The sequence below is a fragment of the Dendrobium catenatum genome, unplaced genomic scaffold, assembly GCF_001605985.2.
Source record: "Dendrobium catenatum unplaced genomic scaffold, ASM160598v2 fragScaff_scaffold_716, whole genome shotgun sequence".
Classification (NCBI taxonomy): domain Eukaryota; kingdom Viridiplantae; phylum Streptophyta; class Magnoliopsida; order Asparagales; family Orchidaceae; genus Dendrobium; species Dendrobium catenatum.
In genome coordinates this window covers 8,433,597-8,448,018 of record NW_021319178.1, presented here as the reverse complement: position 1 = coordinate 8,448,018, position 14,422 = coordinate 8,433,597, and the positions used below count along the sequence as shown (strand labels likewise).

General features: G+C 37.5%; 1 protein-coding gene across 2 annotated transcripts in view; it reads right to left on the bottom strand.

The window, feature by feature from the left end:
• Positions 1-14,422, bottom strand: part of LOC110114804 (carboxypeptidase SOL1) — a 58,582-nt gene that overhangs the window by 21,238 nt on the left and 22,922 nt on the right. The window lies entirely within an intron of this gene.

Sequence of the window (14,422 nt, the reverse complement as noted above, 5' to 3'; positions counted from 1 at the left end):
GAAGGGTCCCTCCGCAATGACGTATTCGTCTTTTCTTTACCTCTAACCATGTCTCCTAAAGCAAAAAATCAAATACACTAAAAAAAAATAATAAAAAAAAAAACTAAACCCTAGTTTCTCTTAAACTTGCAAAATATATCCCTAAACTTAATAAAAATACCTAAAATCCAATGTGGAGAACTCATAGAGGGTGGCCGGAAGTTTCCACTTCGCCGGAGAGAGGCGACGCCGGCGGGAGGAGCGGCGGGAAGCAAGGCCGACGGCGTGCGGGAACTCGGAGTCGCGACCTGGAGCGTGCGGGAGGGAGAAACGTCGGGTGTGCTGAAGGATACGCGTGAAAGGAGAGAAAAAGAGCTCATTTTAAGTGAGTGGACCCTACCCAGAGAGGCGTACGCCTCACAAGGAGTTGCGCAATTGTGCCTCTGAGGCGCGCCTCAGCCCCAGTGAGGCGTACGCCTCTTGAAAGCCCAAAATTGCGTAGGTTATGAGGCGTTTATGGGAGGAATTGCACAAAGGCGCGCCTCTCATTGCGCAATTTTAAACAGAGACTTATGTTATTGTGTTCTAAAGCTATTTACGGAGTTGCCTAGGGTTTTAGGATCTTATTATGACTGAGTTTTGGTTTTGCTATTGTTCTTTTCTTTGAGGGCTTCCTAATAGCGTTTATAGGTTGATTGGGAGAGCCAATCTACATCTCAAATTGTAGATCACCTGTATTTTGTTTCCTCTTATTGAAGTATTAATACAAAATCAGCAATCGTTTTGGTTTTACTGCAATATTTCTACTTGTTTGTTGTTTTTGTTTCCAAGGCATATCAGAGGCTTTGGGGGGAAACTTTTTGGGAAGGATGTAAGGGGCATTTACTATGAGATTTGGGTTGTTTAAGGGGAAAGATTGTGGAGGGTTAGAATTTATCTTGAGTTTTATTTTCTGCAATAGTTTTTGTTGGGTGTTTTGAGTTCCTAGTGACTACTAGGAATTACGGGAGAGACGATTCAGCTCTCAAACAATGAATCAACTTGTATCTTGTATTTTTTTGTTTGGAGATTAGTAAATACAATTTTTGTTGGGTGTTTTGAGTTCCTAGTGGCTATTAGGAATTATAGGAGAGACGATTCAACTCTCAAACAGTGAATCAACTTGTATCTTGTCTTTTTTGTTTGGAGATTAGTAAATACAGCTCTCTTCATGTTACTTCTGGATGTACTTGAAGTAAGTTGTTGTTTTCTTTATTGTTGTGTATTATTTTGATCATAAAGTCCTATCAAATTGGTATCAAAACACGATTCGTGATCTAAGAGACTGAAGAAAGTGGATGCTTTTGAAGAGAAACTAGAAGGAAAAATTGGCAAACTCAAATTTGAAGTTGAGGAACGGATTTCATCTATAGAAGAAAGGTTTTCTAACCTTGAGGACATGATGAAAAAAATATTGGAGCTTCACACCCAATTGGCAACATCAGAGGCGAGAGCACTATCAAGTGGCCAAGGAAGTGGGAGAAACCCCAAGATCGGCACAATGGGTGATGAATGAGAGGTATAAATCTTGGGCGGCGGGGAAAATAGTCCAGCTCTTGAACCGGCAACCAGTAGGAAAATGGGTGAAGGATATGGCATGAAGAGAAATTGGGAGAAATAAACAAGGAGGGCTAATTTTGAGGAAGAGGATATCTATGAAAGGAGGAGGGGTGGAAGAGAATAATGGATAGATCACAATAACCATCACATGGGAGGAGCCGGAGGTGGAGGTGGAAGTGGAAGTTGGGACAGAGGGGATCCGAGAGTAAGAAACTGAAGATGCTCGTTTTTAAGAGGGAAGATGCTCATGGGTGGATCTATAGGGCGGAGAAGTATTTTGCAGTGAATGGGGTAACAAAGGATTAGAGACTCACGACGAAGGCTTTATGCTTGGAGGCGAAGGCCTAGTCTTGGTAACAGTGGAGAGACATGAGAGATCCAATGCGATCGTGGAGGGAATTTAAAAAAAAAAAGTTAATTAGAATGTCTTTGAACCAATCGGAAAGAAGACTTCTACAAGCAGGTCTTTGCTCTATTTCAAGGGACAATGATGGATTATCAGGAGAGGTTTGAGTACCTTTTTAGTTGATTGGGGCAGCTATCTGAGATAGTATTGGAGAAAATTTTTATGAAGGGGCTCAAGCCAAAGATCAAAGCTATTATTCGGTTATTGAGGCCATGAGAGTTGGGGAGGCTATGAAGCTAGCTCAGTTGGTGGAGGTCAAAAACTCACTTGAGAGAAGCAGCAAGTATAGCAGTTTGAAAGCTTTATGCTAGACATCGACTACTTTTTTGGCACCAAAGGTACAGCTTGTGCACATTAAGAGAGAAATACCCAAGGATAGGGGATTGGGAGCATGGCCAGGGAAATTTCAAGCGGCTGATTGAGGCAGAGGTTCAGGAGAAGCGAGCTAGGGGATTGTGTTTACTTTGTAAAGAGAAGTTTGCACTGGTCCACCACTACAAGGACCGTTCGCTACAGGTATTTATAGTCTGTGATGAGTATGAGACTCTAGAGGAGTGATGTAGGCAGTGGGGGTCAAATCAAATCCTAATATTTGATTGACTTCTCTAGCTCATTAATGTTAAGTGAAAGTTTAGCTCATTATGAGCTGATTTTTAGTTCATTTATTGAACTAAAAATTAGCTCATTAATTCTTAAACTTGACTTTTCTCCTTCCCCCCATTTTATTCTCATTTCTCTTGCCTTTTATCTTGCCTTTTCCTCTTCCTGTTAACTCTTGGGCTGCTGTGGTTTTTTGCTGGTTTTTGGCCCATTGGTTTGCTTCTGAATTAATGTCCAGTGGTCCCCCTTTTACCGAATTTGTGGTGGTTGTTTGACTGCTGGGTTCCGTGATGTACCTGCCTGGATCCGTGGCCTTTTTCCTGATGCTTTTACTGTGTCGTTTGGGATTTCAATAAAGAGTCTGTTGTCCTTTCATTTCCCCATTTATGTGTGGATTTGAAGAGATTTTGGGGGCTATTTTTGGACATAATTTGAACAGAGCAATTTTTAGGTGCCTTTTGGCCTTCTATTTTCAGCTTTTAATTAATATTTTGGGGATGTTTGTATTCCTCTTTTATGCCTATATATAGAAAATTTTTGTGGTTGTTTCAGGTGGTGAAAAATGTTATTTTTGGAGTAAGAAAACCTGAGGGTTTTTGGAAAAGCTTGAGAGCTTTGTCCACTTCTTCTTCTACTTCTTTGGAAGGCTTGCGAGCTTCTCCACCCTTCGTCTTGTCTTCTAATCTCTTTCGTCTCTCCGCAAGTTTCATTCCACCTGTATCGTTCTTCTCAATGAAAGCAAGTTTAGGTTTCTTTTATAAGTCTTGTTTGAGTCATTTTGTAAGCGTCTTATAAGAGTCTTCATATATAAAAATAGTCTTTTAGTATTGTGTTTTTAAGTGTTCTTTTTATATGAAATGTAAGAGCTTGTTCTTAAATTTCTAAGTTATCTCTCCTTTTAGTATAGTCATGTCGTTTTCTATTTCTTAGAAAGGTCTTGTTTTTATTATCAAAAATTTGGGTCCCTTCCCAAATTTTTGATTGCATCAAGGAGGAGGTGGTTGAGGAGGAGCATTTGCACCTAGATGTGGTGGTCTCCCTAAACTCAGTGGTGGGGTTTACCTCAAATTACACCATGATAGTGAGGAAACAAATAAGACGAGAATCAGTGGTAGTTCAGGTGGACAGTGGGGCGACCCACAATTTCACCTCCAATTAGGTGGTGGACCAATTAGGGCTGAAGCTAGACGCCATGGGCTATTTTGGGGAGATAATAGGAATGTGGAAGGTGTAAAGAGTAGAGGCATCTGTCCAGGTTGATGGTGACACTGCAGAAGATCTAGGTGAGGGAGAAATTTCTTCCCTCAGAGTTAGGGAGCATAAATGTAATTTTGGGCATGAAGTGATTGCAGGCCCTAAGGAAGACCAAGTTGGATCAAAAGGCATTGACTATGAAATTCATTGTGGGAGGGAGGAAGCTGAGGATCAAGGGGGGTCCTAATGTGTCGAAAATCAGGGTTTTTCTTACAACCATGGTGAGGGTAATCCAGGGAATAGGGATGGAATTTTTGGTGGAGCTCCAGAGCCTCGAGTGAGGGGGAAGCATGGATAAATAGAAGCATGTTACAGAGATAGTCCAACCAATCCTGCAACAATTCGATGAGGTATTCCAACTGCCTCAAGGCTTATCTCCCTCAAGGGAGCATGAGCATGCCATTATCCTGAAGGAGGGAGTATCCCCTATCAGTGTTTGACCCTAACGATACCCACAGGTTCAGAAGGATGAAATTGAGAGACTAATCAAGGAAATGTTTGAGGCCCAGATCATTCGGCCTAATGTTAGTCCCTTCTCCAGTCCTATGTTATAGGTGAAGAAATGGATGATAGTTGGAGATTTTGTGTTAATTATTGGGCTCTTAATAAGAAAATGATGTTGGATAAGTTTCCAATACCATTTATTGATGAGTTGTTAGATGAGTTATATGGAGCAGAGATGTTCTCCAAAATTGATCTGAATTCAGGATACCATCAGATAATAATGCGGCCCACTGACACCACAAGACTGCTTTCAAGACTTATGAAGGCCACTACAAGTTCTTAGTGATGCCTTTTGGGCTTACCAACACCTCAACTACCTTCCAGTCGCTTATAAACAAAGTATTACTGCCCTATCTCCACAAGTTTGTATTGATTTTCTTCGATGAAATTTTGTGTATAGTCAGTCTAAAGCAGAGCATGTGGAGCACTTAGAGTCGTGTTAGTGACATTGAAGGAGCATCAGTTGTATGTCAATTTGAAGATAGGGCAGTAATATGTGATGTCCAAATCAAGAGTAGCTACAGATCTTTCCAAGATGGAGACTATGTTGGAGGGGACCTTACCCAAAACCCTGAAGGAGTTGAGGGGGTTATTGGGACTCACAGGTTACTACAGGAAGTATGTGAGGGTAGACAGCTCTATAGCATGATCGTTGACAGAGCAACTGAAGAATAATAGTTTCAAATGGGGAGTAGCCACCCAGACGTTTGAGCATCTGTAGAAATTTATGACAAGTGTCCTTGTGTTTGGACTACTAGATTTCAATCAGTCATTTGTAGTGGAGATTGATGCATCAATCTATGGGTTGAGAGCAATTCTCATGTATAGTTAGAGACTCGTAGCTTATTTCGGTCAAGCGTTGACCACTAGGGCAAGGCTAAAATAGGTGTATGAAAGGGAGCTGATAGCGATAGTTTTGATAATACATAAGTGGTGATCTTACATGTTGGGACGACACTTCATAGTCAAGATCGACCAGAGGAGTTTGAAGTTCTTGTTAGAGCAAAGGATGGTGATAGAAAAGCATCCGTGGATGCTTTCCAAGTTGTTGAGTTATGACTTCGAGATCCAGTATAAGTCTGGGCTAGAAAATGAAGTTGTAGATGCTCTCTCCAAGCATAGTGAAGACCATCAAGTTATGGCTCTATCTATTCCCATGGTGGTGGATTGGGAGGCCTTGAAATGTGAGAGGGAGTAGGATGAGGAGCTGAGTAAGATCAGAGGTGACTTACTGTAGGACAATGATAGCCATCCAGGTTACCTTTGATGGGTCAGCAACTACTATACCATGGACAGTTTGTGCTTTCGAGGACATCGCCACACATCCCTCATTTGTTGTAAAATTTTCATGACACAACTATTATGGGACATTTAAGAATTCATAAGACATCATAGGCTGACAACAAAGCTATATTGGGTGGATGTAGACGAGTTGGTGGCCAGTTGTGATATGTGTTAGAGACACAAATACTTGACTATGGCTTCAAGTAATCTTCTACAGCCTTTAACATTACCCGAGAATGTGTGAGAAGAGGTGACAATGGACTTCATTGAGAAACTACCTAGATCAAAAGATTATAATAGTGGTAGACAGATTGAGCAAATATGCTCATTTAATTCCCTTATGCCACCCAAAATCAATTAATTACAAAAAGGTTGACATACAGATTTTTCAAAATTCAAAAGAAATATTATCAAAAAGTGGTTAATTGGTAATTGAATAACCCTCAACAATATTCCGATTCCCAAAGTATTTCATCAAATCTATATCAAGGTTTTTAAACCACTAATTCAGAGCCGCTCTGATGCTAATTGAAAGTCAAAAGATGATTGTGAAATCACTTGATCTACTAAATGGCACATCAAGAGGGGGTGAATTAGTGTTTTAATTTTTTTTTTTTTCAAAAATCCTTTCTGAAATTAAAAAAAAATTGCCAACTTAAACTCAAAATCAGATTTTTCATTGTGGAAGTGAATTAAAAAAACAACACTTATTTTATATTTTAATTTTTGTAAGAAAACAATTAAGAAATATTGTTTATTCTTTTTTTATGTTAGAATGCTTTTTAACTAACATGTCATTCTCAATTTTTTAAAACAGAAAATTCCTTTTTCAAACATGTATGTTGTTTTTTATATATGAATCATTAATTTGCTCAAAAATTAAAATAATTCATTATAAGTTAACTCGCATACCTTTTATTGATCAAAGTTATCATTAGCTATTAGACACAAATTTGTTATCTCCTCCATTCTTGTTCTAATGAGTGAGGCTGAATCTACCCAAAAAGTTTTTTGCATTTTTTATTTCCCCTTCAGCTTCTGAGCTATTGCTATTTGTGTCATCGGCCTTCGACCTCAACCATCCATCCCGCATTTCATGTATTGCAACTAAGAACAGCCATTGAAATCACATATCCTCCCCTGCACTATCTGCCACACTGTTAGAGGATATGAAGATTATATTACAACCACTAGGTATAAAATGGGTGTGCCAAGAAAATGAGGGGATCAGGGAGGTATTAATTTAGTGAAAAATTTTACTAGAGTATGAGGCGACATGGAAGTCCTACAATACCATCCAGAAGTAGTTTGAGGACAAGATGACTTTTTGGGAGGAAAGTATTGATATAGTTATTGGGTTGTTTAATGGAGGAGACTATGGAGGGTTAGGATTTATGTTGAGTTCTGTTTTTTGCAGCAATTTTTGTTGGGTGTTTGGGTTCCTAGTTGCTACTAGAAATTGTGGGAGAGACGATTCACCTCTCAACCAATAAATCAACTTGTATATTATCTTTCTTAGCTTGGAGATTAGTAAATCCAGCCATCTTCATGTTTTTTTGGATCAATTTCGAGTAAGATGTTATTTTCTTTATAGTTGTGTGTTGTTTCAATCAAGTCCTATCAACATGCTTATAATCGAATCTAGCGGCTCAACAAACCCAAATCCAACAAGCCCAAGATAAGTCAATTCTGACATTATCAAGGCACTTCAATGCTGAAAAATGCTTCATGATCAAGATAATTGATATGGCCCATACGATGGAGTGTTTTGAATTCTGGTTCAAATTCAAAATGTCCATCTCAAAAAGCCTATAAATAAAGCTTCATTTTCCATATGGGGGGAGAAAGAAAGGAGAGAACTATAGAGCATTTTTGCATTTTCCAGCTATCGCAAGCGACCATCACCAGCAATCGTCGTCATCTCTAAACTCATGTCAAGATTTAACCCTATTATTACGTATTAGCCATCTTCATATGGGCATCAGACTTCTATAATCCCTATAAAGGAAATCAAGCCCTATGTTGGATGTTAACTGTTCATTTGGGAACACTTGATTTCTATAATCTTCCTCAGGAAAAATCAAACATTTATTTTTAAATAATCTCCTCTTTTTACAATGAAGAAGGGACGATTTTTGTATTGCCTACTACATAGTAGATTTTTTCAATTAGGTCAGGCCAGCGTTGTTTTATCCTTTTTTCGGATTTTCCATGTAAAAATTTTTTATCATACAATATTCTTATATGCATGTGCAACTTTTTTATACAACTCTAAAAAATAAAATACATACTCTACTGACTCAAATTTTCTAGCACGTAACAATAACATTACACAACAACAACAAGCCTTTATCCCACAAACTGGAGTCGGCTATATGAATCATTTTCCCCAATTATCCTATTTAGGGTAAAATTCTCATTTAAATCAAACAAAAAGGGTCATTTTCATCCTTTCTAACGAAGTGCTTTTAGGTCTACTGCTACCTTTTCTTAACATAAGCCAAATGCAACAAAGCTACTCTCCTAATAGGATCATCAGAAAACTGACATTTTATATGACCAAACCATCAAAGGCGGCTCTCGCTAATCATATTTGCCATTAGAGCTACTTCAACATTTTCATGTATATATTGTTTCATATTTTGTCTTTTAAGTGTAAAGCCACTCATCCACCTGAGCATCATATCTCTATAACATTTAACTTAATTTTATGCTTCTCTTTTAATGACCAACATTCTCCGCCATGAAGTATTTCAAGTTTCACCACCATCCTATAAAACTTTCCCTTAAATTTGTGAGGTACTTTTCTATCACACAATAGAACCAGTGCATTCCTCTACTTGCAAACTTGGGGGTGGATGACTATCTAAAAGGACAAATTCAAGTCTTAGCTAACAAAAAGTTTTATTTCCTATCAAATGCATCTTATAATTCACAACTTAATGGTTTTTTAAGACATTAGGGATCTTAAAAGCTCTAGAGTTATAACTATAATATAATGGCACAATTGCACAGCGAAACCACCAAGTCAAAAGGCCCCAATCATAACTATTTACATGTGGTGTCATTTGGTGATAAAACCATTGACTAGATGACACATGTCACGTCTTTACTATTATGATATTGTTTGAGTGAATATAATGATACAATCAAAAAGACATTGCTCTTTGACAGTAAAGGTTATTCTTAAATTTATCATTATCAACAAACAGTTGCAAAGGATTGATGAATTTTGCTTTTAGTTTGAAGCAATTAATTTCACTTGAAATATTTTTAAATTTATATAACTTTTTTTTTTTGAATTTTTATCAGGATTTAAGCTCAAATTATTAGCATTAAAATTTAAGAGAATTTTAAATTAATATTCCCCTCTAATTAAGATTTTTTGTCAATGCGACCAACATCAAGGTTCAAGTCTTGTCGAACTAGTCTTTGGGACATGGAAGATTGGACTTGAAATGTAGAACTTATGATCTTGCCCTATAGGTAAGACAAATACCTTGAGAATATTGCACATCATATGAATGATTTCGATTATGAAAAGAGAGATTGCATAATTTTAAAAATGATTGTGCAATTTATCAAAGCATTTACATTGTTCTCAGAGCAATGTGAACTTGCATTCATCTTGTTTTTTAGTCACACAGCATTATCAAATGTTAAGTTTGACCAATTAGCACATTCATCAAAGTACATGTAGACTAGCTTACGTTCAGAAACATAATAGAGTTTAGAGAGGTCGCACATCTTTTTGGAACAACTACACAGCTTTTTATGCATTTAGATTGTGTATTTAATTTTCTTTAATGACTTCTACATTTTTGGTATATTTACATGATGCATTTGTATGATTTTTAGCATGCCTATACCATTGCACACTTTTGAGGCATCACGCTTGAATGTAAAAATTATGTTCTAACATGTGCATTTTTAATAATATTTGACTTTTTTATTGTTTACATGAACATTTATTGTTGAGATGCACGTAAAATAAATTTAAAAAACATCTTATGTCCGCTTGCATGTATTTGTTGTGAATTCGATATCAATTGTTCCGAGCAAGAATCTCAACACATATTTCATGATATCATTTCTTTATTGCTTTTACACGCTTGAATTTTAGTTAGGTAGATCCCACAAAGAATATCTTTTCTCTTAGCAAACATGAGGGGTTGGCTTATTCATTTTACATCATTCAAGTCTAAGTTCATTGAATTCCATAAGGTTTTCACTTTTGAGTCTTCAAGAGTGAAGGGAAAATTTTATTATTGTTTACACGCGACCTACTAAGTTGATTTATGTTATCTTTGCACGCGATGTGAGATAACAAGATCAATGAGCTTTACTAAGCAAAAATAAACAATGCTCCCCCATTTCTCTTTTAACTCATTTTTCTAATATTACATTTTTTAACCACTATTTTTTTTCTTTTAAATAGCTCTTTTTTAATAGAGATAGAGAGAAACTAGAAAGAGAGAGAGAGAGAGAGAGAGAGAGAGAGAGAGAGAGAAAGAGAGAGAGAGAAGGTCAGGAAGTTTGTTTGTGTAACACCCAATTTTTCAAAGATACGAGACAAAATTTTCCCTTGAAAATTAAACTAATTTTCACATATCTCAAAAATTGTTCTTATTATATTTTATACTTCATTTTGATATATATAAAAGTGTATAGAGGTAACCTATCTATATCAACCATGCATAAAGTTAATTGTTCCTATACTTTCTAATTAACATTACCGTAGCACACCTTAATATACTGAAGTAGCACTGTAACAGTCCAGAAATTTTCCGAAAATCAAAGACGGTAAAACTAGTGGGTGGTGGATTTGAAATAGAAATTAAATATAATATATAAATATACATATAAATAAGCTTAATACCATAATTATCCTACCAAAAAAAAACCCTTATCTGAGAGCCTGGAGGCAGCGGCCACAAGCAATAGGTTGCATACGAGGTCTCATACTATAGCAATACGCGGGTATTGTAGCATCTGGCGTGTGAAAGGAAACAACCTGGGTTACAATAGCAGTAGGATTGTATAACAAGAAAAAGCTTGGGAATTGTAGCAGTTGACCTGAGGAAGAAGAAAAAGCTTGAGTACTATAGCAATGCGAGGAAACTCAAAAAAAAAAGTAGAGAAAGAATAAAGAAAGAAAGAAGACATAAGAGAAAAGTTGGGTTTTTTATAAAAGATCGAAGCTTTGAAGAGGGAGAAATAGGGACATTAGTCAAGGAGAAGAAATCAATTGTTAAGGTGAGATACTCTACTTCTAATCTAATAGCTGAATGATTCTTAAGAATTACGTTTGCACATTTTATGATTCTTTCGAGCAACAATGATCGCATATGTAGAAATTCTTGCATTATGAGCATGCTAAAATAAATACAAGAGTGATGGGGACATCAGATCGTGAAAGGTTTATCAGAGGCGTGGCCGCCAATCTACGGTCACGATCGAGTCTTTATATTTCTGAGTCATTTGTATTATTTTATTATTCATGTATTTTCTTATTTTCTTAGGTGTCATTTTTGTTTTCCCATTGTACCCTCTTATGAAGGGATGTCATATGTAAGCCCAAGGGGCATTTATGTCTTTTTGTTTTGAGTCCTTTGTATGAGGCTTTATATAGCCCTCCTTATTTTCTTTTGAGATAAATGAATGATTGCTTATGATATTTTCTTCTTGGATGAGTATTGAGAGAGCTTGAGAGTTCTAATGGAGGGAATTCCTTAGGAGGGGGAGATCGTATCACCCACCAACCTTGGAGACGGCCGGGTTCGTGGTTTTCTCTTTGTATTTTGTTTCTCCATCGTCACCTCCCTCATTCGTCTTCGTCGTTTCAAACGCCACCACCCAAATTCCCCACAATAAACTCCACAAAATTTCCCCTACAGCCGCCGGCCACCCCACCTGAATCCCCAACCCGCCGGCTCCAGTAATCCTGTCGCCGGCTCATCCCACTCCCTCTTCTCCAATCAAGACCATTGCCTAATTGGGATTGAGTATTTTTGGACAGATTTTTAAATTCAAAATTGTCCATTTGAAATTTAAAATCTTCCCTAAAATACCAAATCTATTTTAGGAAAGTTCATAAATTAAATCCATTTGAATTTTAAATTTGAATTGGATTTAATTAAAAACTTTCCTCTTTACTAAACCCAATTAAGGAACCCCTAATTCCTCTCATTAATGACCCCCATAGACACCCATACCACCGGCCCCCCTTCCCCTTTAATTTGGGATTGAAATTTATTTCCTATTCCCTATTCCTACCTTTGGAAATATTTTCAAACTCCTAGCCTTAGTCGAATTTCCTCAGCTTTATTTCCTATTATATTTCCCAAATCAATTCACTGATTTTGAGAATTGAAATCCATCAAATTCCCCTGTCATCCCGCCGTCCTCCTCTTCTCCTAATTGCTCCATATAGCTTCTCTAGTCAAGAACCTATGGATTGGAATTTCCTCTCAGCCTTTCTCTTCACCATTAAGGCTAGGCTTCTCCCTCAACTTTCTCTACATCCTAGTCTACTAAAATATGAGAATTCATCTCAGATTTTTGTTAGAAATCTGAAACTGTTTTCAGATTTTGAGAGAACGAGGCTTGGAGTTTGCTTCCTCCTCAAGTGCAAAAGAAACTTCTTTTTTGCCATCATTCAAGAGGCCTACCAAGTGCTAAGAAGATTTTACATTCAAGCATCCATGAATGGCGGATCCGGAGACTGAATATGGAATAACTTGGGACGACGACAGCTTCACCGACATCCTACGATCAACTTTCTTCGACATCAATCCAAGGATCGACCACACCGTTGAAGACTACTTGGAGAGGATCCTAGATACCTTGGTGGAGGCTATCGACGAACACTTCAAAGGCATCGAGTGGAGGATCTCCACCTCCCCCTAGCGAAGGTTTCTCTTTCCCCTTGCATCTTATTCCTTTTAGTCTAAACTCTCCTTGGTTTGATTGCAGTCACGACGGACTCTTCCGCATTGCTCTTGCTTAAGCTTAGTAATCGTAGGGTTTGAGTGCACCTCGATGCATCCTAATTCTCATTGTTAAACTAGAGATTAATATGAAAACTACTACTATTTATTGTGTTGTTTTTCTTATTTATTTTGGAAGTTTCAAAGTTCCTACCATGTGATTTTGAGCCTAAGCGGATAACCACTAATTGCTTTATTTCGTTGTTTGAATTTGCTAGTAGATTTGTTCGTGAATTATTCCAATCATAACTTGTGCAAAATCTCAATGAATTAAGCATTTCATACGTAGTCCTGCATCAAAGAGCGTCAAAGAGATTAATGCATATTTGACATTCATAGATGTCATATGTTCATCAATTTATATGATTTCAAATTAATCCTTATTAATTGTAAGTATAAAACTATTAAATGACATTGATGCTATCAAATATTATGTATTTTTATTTTATATTAAACATTAGTATGTTTTTTATGTTCTTTTTTATTTTTTTAGCTATCCAATGATGGGAAAGCATCCAATGATCATGGTAGGTTGTGCTTGGGCTTTGGTATACCTTTGGTTTGATGGCTTGATTGGTCCTTGGCTGCTGCTGGTTCTCGGTTTGGCTTATGGTCCACGGTTTTGGAGCTTATGGTGAAATATGGAAGAGGATGGTTCATTAGAGTTGAGCTTAATTTCTAAGTTGCTAGCTCATTAATGATGAGCTGAAGTTTAGTTCATTCATTGGGAGAACTACATAGCTCATTAATGTTCTAAGGTAAGCTCATAAGTTGAATTTCATTATGGAGTGGTCTTGTCCCTTCTCCTCACCTCTTCTTCTTAAAATTCTGAGCCTTTGTCCCCTTGGTTTCCCCGGTTGGTTGCTGTTTTCCGTGCTGGGTGACCTTTCTCGTGCCTTGGTGCTTCGGTTCCGTGCGGACCTCCTTGGCTTTTGCGGCTGCCTCTTCGGGTTCCGCCTGGGCTGTTTTCCCGTGACTTTTGGGGGCTTTTCCGTGGCTTTGGTGATTTGTTTCCTGGAGTTAACTGCTAGCTTTTCAATTCCCTCATTTATAATATAAATATGAAAAGTCATTGTGGCTGTTAAGCTTCTCCTCTCTTGCCTATAAATATGAGATGTTTTGTGAAGGAATGGAAGTTGAATATTGAGAGCAAATTTGCCATAAATCTGCAGGTTATTCTTGGAAAAGCTTGCGAGCTTGTTCCATTCTCCTTCTCCTCTAGGAAAGACTTGCGAGTTCTTTCCACCCTTCTTCTCGGCTTCTAACCTCTTTCGTCTCTCCGCAAGTTCCACTCCATTTGTATCCTTCTTCTTGAGCTTTGGTGATATTTGTTGGCTGATTTGGGAGCATTTGCTGGACGGTTTGGGATTGGACAGTTGGACTATCTTGCAGTGGTGGACCATCGGTTTGCTAGCCCTAAGCACTTATTTTACTTAACCTACATTTTTATGCATGTGAGGAACCCGCTCTGACGGTTGTCTGAGGATAGCGTTGTTTTTATTTTCTTTGTTTCTTTGAATTCTCTTCTAGTTTTCTTCATCAGATTTTTGGATGTTATGGATGATTGCTACTATTTGAATCGAGTTTGGTTTAGTTTCGCCCTTTGTTCTCCTTGTTTGGCTTTTCTATCTACTGTGTTTACATCAGACATACAGCGCATTTTTATAAGTATCATGTTTTATCATATATGTGCATTACTATGAAGTGAGGAATAAATATTTATGTCAACACCAATGTGGTAAAAAAATAGCGAGAAAGAACACAAGAACTCCAACGAAACAAACCCAAGATAGTAGATTGCATTAGG